Below are 9,414 nucleotides of genomic sequence, written 5' to 3' on the forward strand. Positions count from 1 at the left end.
GCTGCTCATCCCCTCCTTTCCTCTCTCACTGAATTCAGTAAGAAACGCAGGGGAGGGGAAGGGAATGGAGGGGAGAAACAGGAAGGGCAAATAGCAGCAGTGCTCACCCCCTGGGCTCCAGACCCACATGAAAGTAGGGGATGTGGCCAGACCCTGCCCAGATCAGCTGGTGAGCTCAGAGCTCACACAGCACCTCAGCAGGAACCCAGGCTGACCAGGGAGTGCATTCAGAGCTCACTATGCCTCTGCAGCACAGTCCAAACTATGGCACTGCACCCCCTTTGCCCCATTCCTCAATCTGCTGCTGTTCTAAGCCAGTTAAAACTGTGCTTTGTTTGCAACAGTGACAGACTTGGGAAACCCTAAGGCAGTTATAGACCTTTTACATCAGTTTCCAAGAACAATCATCACTTGGATATAAGTGATGAAGAAGATCAGAATGGAACTGAGCACACACTATTTTCAAGCATGAGTAAAAGTAAAAGCTCAGAGTTGAGATGGTTTGGCCCACAATGAAACCTATGAGCTTCATTTCATGACTTAGGATCATAGGGAAGTAGGGTTGGAAGGGACCTCACAAAGTCATCTAGTCCAGCCCCCTGCTCAAGGCAGGATCATCCCTGACTAAACTATTCCAGCCAAGCATCTGTCTAACTGGCTGTCACCACTGGACTTGGATTGCTCACAATTTATTTCATTTTAAAATAAACTTAAAGCTCTTGGTCTCAGTCCTAGCTAGTAGAATTAAATTTCACAGGTTAATTGGGTATCATTCAAAATTACCAGCTTAGTGACTGGTGCCTCCTGGGTCTTCAGGGGGCACCTGGGGTCTCCCTGCAGCTGATCACTGAGCTGGGGCGGGGGAAGGGGCCACCATGTTCTCCAGCGGACCTGGAAGCAGACCGGCGGTCCACTTCTGAGTTTGCTGCTGAGCACGTGGAGTTTGCTGCCAAGCACTTCTGGGTTTGCTGCCCCCCACACTACTGTGGGATGCTCCAAGCACCCCAGCATCGCAGCATTCACAAGCTGTGCTGGTACCTCAAGGCATGTAGAAAAAAACTTTTAAAGTTGTGTCTATGTCCAAATCACTGATTCGCCGAATCAGCATCGACTCTTCGGATTTGGCCGAGTCGAATCAGGGACAGTGATCCGAATCAACAAATTGAATCACTGTCCCTGATTCGGGCTGAATCTAAATCCGAATCAAATAGGGCCCACTTTGCACACCCCTAGTTTGGACACCCTGGATTCCTATTTGAAATCTCTAGGTTTATCTTGTAAAGCATATATAGGTGTTTGTACCACCTCTATGTGTTAATATTTTGAGTACTCCACAGCACCCTTCAAAGACATCTTGGTACACTGGTTGAGAGTCATTTTTGTACATCTTTCTTTATGTACCCCTCTGAATTCAGCTTATGTTGAAATTATGCATGCAAAATCTTTTCAGTCTCTCCATACCGCACCAGACAGCACAGCTTGGGGAGGAGGTGAGAAGCCTTCAGAGGTGAAAGAACAAGTTAGGGACTATTTAGAAAAGCTGGATGTGTACAAGTCCATGGGTCTGGATGGGATGCAATTGAGGGTGCTGAGGGAGTTGGCTGATCTGTCTGCAGAGCCACTGGCCATCATCTTTGAAAACTCATGGTGATCAGGAGTGGTCCCAGATGATCAGAAAAGGGCAAACATAGCGTACATAATTAAGAAAGGGAAAAAGGGGGATCCAGGAAACTATAGACTAGTCAGCCTCACCTCAGTTCCTGGAAAAATCATGGAGCAGTTCCTCAAGGAATCCATTTCTAAGCACTTGGAGGAGAAAAAGGTGATTAAGAACAGTCAGCAATGATTCACCAAGGGTAAGTCATGCCTGACCAAACTGGTTGCCTTCTACGATAAGAAGACTGGCTCTGTGGATGTGGGGAGACCAGTGGATGTGGTGTACCTTGATTTTAGCAAGGCTACCTTGATTTTAGCAAGGCTTTTGATATGGTCTCCCACAGTATTCTCACAGGCAAGCTAAGGAAGTATGGGCTGGATGAATGGACTGTAAGGTGGATAGAAAACTGGTGAGCATTGGACTTGAAGAGTAGTAGTCAACAGCCCAATGGCTAGTTGGCAGCCAGTATCATGTATCAAGCTTGGTCCTGGGGCCAGTTTTGTTCAATGTCTTCATCAGTGACCTGGAGGATGGCATAGAGTGCACTCTCAGCAAGTCTGCAGATGACACCAGGCTGGGGGGAGTAGTAGATATGCTGGGCATATGGAGGGCAGGGCTAGGATTTTGAGTGACCTAGGCAAATTGGAGGATTGGGCCAAAAGAAATTGCACAAGGTTAAACAAGGACAAATGCAAAGTCCTGCACTTAGGATGGAACAATCCCATGCACTGGGACAGGCTGGGGGCTGACTGGCTGGGCAGCAGCTCTGCAGAAAAGGACCTGGGGTTACAGTGGACAATAAACTGAATATGAGCCAACAGTGTGCCACTGTTGTGAAGAAAGCTAATGGCATACTGGACTGCATTGGTATGCGTGTTTCCAGTAGGTCAAGCGAAGTGATTATTCCCCTCTATTCGGCACTGGTGAGGCCACATCTGGAGTACTGTGTTCAGTTTTGGGGCCCCCACTACAGAAAGGATGTGGACAACTTGGAGAGAGTCCAGTGGACAGCATAACAATGGTTAAAGGGCTGGGGCACATGACTTCTGAGGAGAGGCTGAGGCAACTGGGCTTTTTTAGTTTGGAGAAGAGAAGATTGAGGGGTGATGTAATAGCAGCCTTCAACTACCTGAAGGGGAGTACCAAAGAGGATGGAGCTAGACTGTTCTCAGTGGTGCCAGATGACAGAACAAGGAGCAATGGTCTCAAGTCACAACAAAGGAAGTTTAGGTTAGATTCTAGGAAGATTTTTTTCACTAGAAGGGTTGTAAAATACTGGAACAGGTTACCCAGAGAAGTGGTGAAATCTCCATCCTTGGAGGTTTTCAAGACCCAGCTAGACAAAGCTTTGGCTGGGATGAACTAGTTGGGACTGGCCCTGCTTTGAGCAGGGGACTGGACTAGAACATCTGGAAGGTTCCTTCCAACCCTACATCTATGAATCTATGAATGTGTGAATACCTAGTTTAGGAGACAGAGTAGGAGGAGTGGGGAACAAGGAAAAATTAACAGCAGTGTGTTCTAACTATTTGTCTTGATGTTTCACACATGCGCACGCGCACGCACAGACACACACACACGGGAAACATCCTTCTCTCACCATCATAGTATCTAAGTGCAGTACAAATGGTATAGTAGTGCCTCTAGTAGTCTGTTAACCTGTGCTCCAGTTACATTGCCACAGCACTCATTTTTCAATTTATTCCTGGCCTTTTCAGTCCCAGTTCTCTGCTTCCTTTTCTGATGGATGCTCATGCTTTCAACAGCTCAAATGAGCACTGTTGCAAAAGTGGACTCCCTAAAAGGCAGTCCTCTATACTTGAGGCACTCTCTGGGGCACTGACAAGTCCCTGCAGGAATGGAAGTGAGTATTGTAGTGCTCAAGGATCTATCTCAGGCTTTTCATGCATAATGCCAGTGGGCATCAGAATGAAAGACCTGGCATAGATCAGTCAAGTTTTCCTGCCCATACCGCCTGTTTGCTTTGACAGCGCTCTTTATTCTCTCACCAGGGAAGATCTCCCCCACCAGTAGTGAAAAGCACTAGTTTAGGATGTCAGAATCCCAAGAGATGATTCTCTGTGGTTCAACTACTTCTCCCTCTTTTTTAAATCCCAGGCTATGGTTCTCCCCATGACTCACTATTAATGTACTGAAAACGTGATCTAAAGACCCAGATCCCACAATCTATCTCTACTGCCTGCAATCATCCTCATACAGACTAGTTTAAATGCCAGCAACTTAACTGGCAGGACAGAGAATCCCCTTGACATCGAAGTTAATATGTAAGTGCAGCACTATCACACAGTGGTTTTATATAATGTGTCCATTGTGCCAGATGTACTGACTGAAGCAGCCAATTTCATATTCCACTGCTGGAATCCAAAGCAAAGCAGCTGCTCTGGGCACAGTTCAAAGAACAGGCACCAAGGTTCCAATTTGCCATCATAGCAGAATGGTTGATGGACACAGCCAGGACAAAGCTGAATAATATTAATGAGGATTGCTTCCCATGGGGACAATATTGGTTCCCTAGTGCTTAATTATATGCTAATAGAGGAGAGGGAGAGAGAGAGCTAGAGGGCTCTGCTAGCCATCTGGCATGACTTCTTTGCCTTACAACAGTGTCTGGCTGGCATACCATGCATGGAGACAGTCTTGCTTTTCCTATTCTAGTGAATGTTACTCCTCAGGTGTATGCCCATTACACTGAGCACATTAGACCAGAGGACTGGGAGCCATCGGACGCTGCCTCTGCCAGTGATTCCTTGGGTGACCTTGGGCAAGTCACTCGGCTTGTCTATGCCTCAGTTCTCCCTCTATAAAACAGGCATGCTAATGCCTACTTGGGAGGATTAATTAGTGTTTTGTTCACTCTGGAGGTGTAAAATTCTAAGCATGATTATTTAGAAATAAAGGGCACAATATTTAAAGGAATACAAAGCTGCCCTTGTATAATAATGTCTGCTATAAACCCCTGATTTAATTGCAGCCTCCCTAACAACAGTGGAGAAGGCAGGACAGGGCAGCCAAAGCCTGTGATAAGGGCTAAAGAAAAATATCACAGCCTTTCCTCTCAACAACACCATTATGCCAGAGAGAGAATAAACAGTCCTGGGCTAGATGATAGTGATAATACTCTGCACTTTTAACAGTGCCTCACAAACATTCATTGTCAACCTCCTTATGAGGCAGTCATTGCAGACAAGGGAAACGAAGCACATAGACTTATCCAAGGTCACAGAGCTAGGAACAGAACCCAGGCATCCTAACTCACAGTTTCCTCCTCCAACAAGTGTACCTTTCCAGGGACATTTCAGTTTGTACTTATGTATATTACAGCAATGTCCCAGGACCAGTACTCCTCTTTATAGGATGCTCCACAAGCATACCCTATAAAAGCAAAGAGGTCTGCAAATGTTTACTAGTCTTGTACTGGCATCCAGGAACCCAACTGTTCAGGCTATAAAGACAAACAGGGAAGTTTCACTCTTGATTTACACAGCAGCATAAATTAAGACTAAGATTGGACAGTTTCAGTTCTAGACACTGTTCGTGTTCCCACCAGAGACCCAAAAATCTTCCCTTCTCCCTGACATCAGAGGAAATCAGGAGTAACAAAGGGAACTTCTGCACTGCAGTTGGAGTGGGACTGCAGCACGTGTACTTGAGCTAACTCAGATAGAAGCAGTGAACAGGCAGTATTGCAAACTTCAGCATGGTATCCACCATCCCCAGCTGGCTTGCCCACTCTGGAGCCCATGCCACTGTATCTTCACTTTATTGTTCCTTAAGCTAGTGAGGTTAAAGCTAGACAAGGTAGGCCAACAGGGTCTACAAACATACACCTTTAGATAAGAGTGCAGGGACTTGACCAAGACAGGAAGCAGAGAAATGGGGATCAGAATCAGGCCTAGGAAGTGTACATTTTAAATATCTTTAGCCAACAAACTACATCACTGCTCTAGCCATCTTCAGGAATTGCTCGCATCTACGAATTTCTGTGTTCTGATACAACAGGAAACCCAAAGATTCTCAGAGAGAGTCTGCTGCCGTGACAAAATAGGTCAGGAGGCTGCCCCAGAATACCTAGCACCACACCAGCTCCTGTACCCAATCAGCCATCATGTGTGAGCTCCAAATTTTTATTTTAAGGTGACTTATCCAAAGACAACTCTAAAATCATAAATTTGGTTGCTGAATAAGAAAAAAAAATAGCTGTGCCTTTTTATTTTTGTAGCTAAAATTAGTTTGTTTTTTTAATTTAGAAAGTAGGGTTTGCTTCCCTCCTTCAAGGACAAGCTGCTGATCTGAACTCAAAAATCCTGGTGAGGTGACTAACCAAAGCATCCAACCCATGGCTGAAAATAAGAGGTGGCTCCCACCTTAGTTTCTGTGTAAACGCCACCAAACAATGTGGTGTCTCATTCTGTATTTTATGGAGAGTGCAAATATATTTAGTTTGGTGTAGTCTTTCCAGTGTGCAGTGTGGGGCACAGTGTAGAAAAGAGACTGGGCAAATCATCCATTTCATCTGTTATTTGATAGGAAGCTTTTTATTTTAGCTTTGTTTTAAGAAACATAGAAACTAAGCCATGAGAAAAAGTTTCACCTACTGGTCAACCAATACATCCAGAATTTATGAGCAGACTCTGAGAAACAGCAACTATACATTCATCTGTATAACAAATTGTTTCTTATATATGCAGCAGTCCCCCATGCTTTGAAAAAGTAGTAGTGGGGGGGGTGCGGGCAGCAGCACTAAGATATTCCTACCTATGGCATTTATATCATGGCCCCACTACCACAAGAGCTGGGCAACTTGTGGGTTGGACACAGCATATTTACACCAGTATGGAAAAGGAGCTGACACAAGACTAACAGCCCTACCCCAGTGTAATATACTTTAGTCAGTGTAGAATTACTCCAGGAAAAATCAGGACTAGAGCTACACCAGTGCAAGTGCAAGTTGCACTGGTGCAACTGTTATGTGTCTGCTTCTATTCCAGGGCAGCTGTTTGCTATAGTAAAACAGACTGTCTCCTGCTCCCTTGCCACCTAGTGGCAAAGTACCAAAATAGCACCTACTGCAAGCAGCTCCCTGGAAGCACGCATGTCCACTCTGGTTCCTGGTGCAAGTGACACTGGTACATAAAAGAGTACAATTATTCCAGAGTAAATACATTGTGTGTCCAGGTACTCAGATGTGTTGATGTATTCATCCTGCAATATCCTCATGAGGTAGGGAAGTGTTATGATCCCCATTTCACAGATAGGAAAGTGAGCCAGCGGCTAGGGGCAAGAATTACAGATATTTACGACCCTAAAGACACAGATAAGTGTCCATTAGGATTTACAAAAACAACTAAGGAAGTTACATTTATCTCTAAGGTGACTAACCTGGTTAGGTACTTTTCAGTTATGTCTTAACTAAATCCACAAATCTGCACCTTTAAGTTCCTAACTCCTGGTGATGCCAACTGACTGACAGACCCCTGATCATGTAATAAGCCCTAAAGCAAGAGACTAAGGTGGGATGGGAAATAAAGCAGGTCTTCCATCAGGGAAGCTTTTGGTGCATGTAACACAAAGCCAACAGTTAATCAGGCATTAGAAAATGCTAGGTGACAATGCCCTGCTTCGTGATTCTCAAACAATACAGTTTAGTAATAATTTGTAATGCAGATTTTGATTAAATTTGACTCTTTCCATCTCTTTTTATGCATCAGCATCAATATCTGGTTTTCTTTAACTGGCAATCAAAACTGTTCTGCAGAAAGATTCTGCAAATGCTTCCCAGTCTGTAGGCTGACTGCAAGAAGGTTGCTATAAGTAAATAATATTTAAAATTTGAGCTGGGTGGTGCCTTTTGACTGAATACATAAACGTGACAAGCTATGGTTTCTCATCTCTGAATGGAATAGTACAACTCTTCGAACCAGGTTTCTAATGCAAATGTGACTTTAAAATTCAAGCTCCACCCATGCTATCTATTTGCTTCAAATGTTTCAACATTGAAATGTTAAAATGCTATTATTTTTTCATAGACAACATAGGGAGGATGCATAGATGGGTATGATTACAATTACCCTGTTATTTTTTTTTTAATTGTAGCTCACATTATCAAAAACATTTGCAATTTCCCCTTACCTCATCATTGTTCCAATGTTGTAATGTCTGTAATAGCCCATCCAAAGAAAAACACAGGGGCATTTCTGTGAGAAATAATCTTTCTTCCTTCAAGAACATGTCTCATGCTTGTGCAAATGAATTGATTTCACATATAACTGTGTGTGTGCCTGGTCCCTAGATTTTTCAGTTATCTTATTCCAGGCACAACAGCTTAGCAATGAAGATGAAATCAATGACATTTTAGAAGAGGAGGAGAATAAAACAAAGCAAAATTTAACAGAGAAAGAGACGCTTGGTTCACAGGTTGGTCTGAATTATTATGCTTTAACACAGCCTCGGAAGAGAGCGTTAGCAATTATGGAGAGAGCCTGAAAATATTTTAGAAACAACTGGCCTAGAGCCTGACACAAAAAAGACAAAAGGTTCCTGACAAAGGAGGAATGAAAATGTTTAAGGAGGAAGGAAAAAAAAATCTTCGTAGCTGAAAGATACAGGATAGCAGCCAAGACTACAGACAACAGCTGAACAAGTTGTCAGAGGTTTAAAACATCCAGATTTCATGAGAGAGTTCATAGCTATACTGTAAGAATCGTATAGATATGATTTGTGGATGGTGCATGAATTAGGAAGCTGTGCAGCAGAAAGAAGGGCCAAATAGATATGAGGAGAAAAATCTGTCCTTGGGAAAGAATTCTGGATATTTATTTACAAGCACAACATGAAGCAAGAAGATTTACTTCCTTCTACCTCTCCAGACCAAGCATGTGGACACACAACAGATACAACCTGCAATGAATTATGAATCTTCCTCACACAAATTGTTGTAATAGGCAGCCAGCAGAACCATGAGAACATAGTTTTACAGATCTAGTTAGAGAATAGAAACTCTGCTCTAAGAGAAATTCTAATATTTCAGTATTTGTTTTCATCCAGAATCAAGATGAAAGGTCAGAAAAATAGATTATTTCATATAAGGAACTTTTCTTTTTTTAATTTGGAAAAGTCAAAACCAAATGTGGATATTGTTGACTGAAGTTAAACTTTCTAATATCCTGGAACAGAACTGTACACAAAAAAATGATCTGAAATAATTCTTGTTGAAATATTTTGTTTCAGGTTAAAATTTACATTTGAATATGATACAAGTTGAAATGTCACTTGGAAACAAATAATTTCATTTTGAAATGTCACACTAGAAATTAAAAAGTCATCATCATTGACACTGAAACTTTATGCAGAACAATTTAGGTTAAACCACTGTCTAGTTAAAAAAAATAAAGTTTGAAAAGCTTTGACCAGCTTCATACTTATTGGTTTTGCTGTTTGAGAATGGCCAAATATATGGAATTTCAGCATAAGGCAAGTGAAGCCAATAGGTTTCAAAGAACATTTCAAAACATTTTCAAGAACACTTCAAAAAAACATCCAGGAACAAAATATTGCTATTGGTCTCTCCAAGGTCATAAAATATTACCCAGATTCACTGAGAAGCACTACACAACATTTTAATATTATATAATAAATATGCTCCCCATATATATATATGTGTGTGTGTGTGTGTGTGTGTGTGTGTGTGTGTGTGTGTGTGTGCATACACCTCCCCCTACCATATATACATGTATACA

Source organism: Crocodylus porosus, unplaced genomic scaffold, assembly GCF_001723895.1.
Source record: "Crocodylus porosus isolate Cpor-Errol unplaced genomic scaffold, CroPor_comp1, whole genome shotgun sequence".
Taxonomy (NCBI): Eukaryota; Metazoa; Chordata; order Crocodylia; family Crocodylidae; genus Crocodylus; species Crocodylus porosus.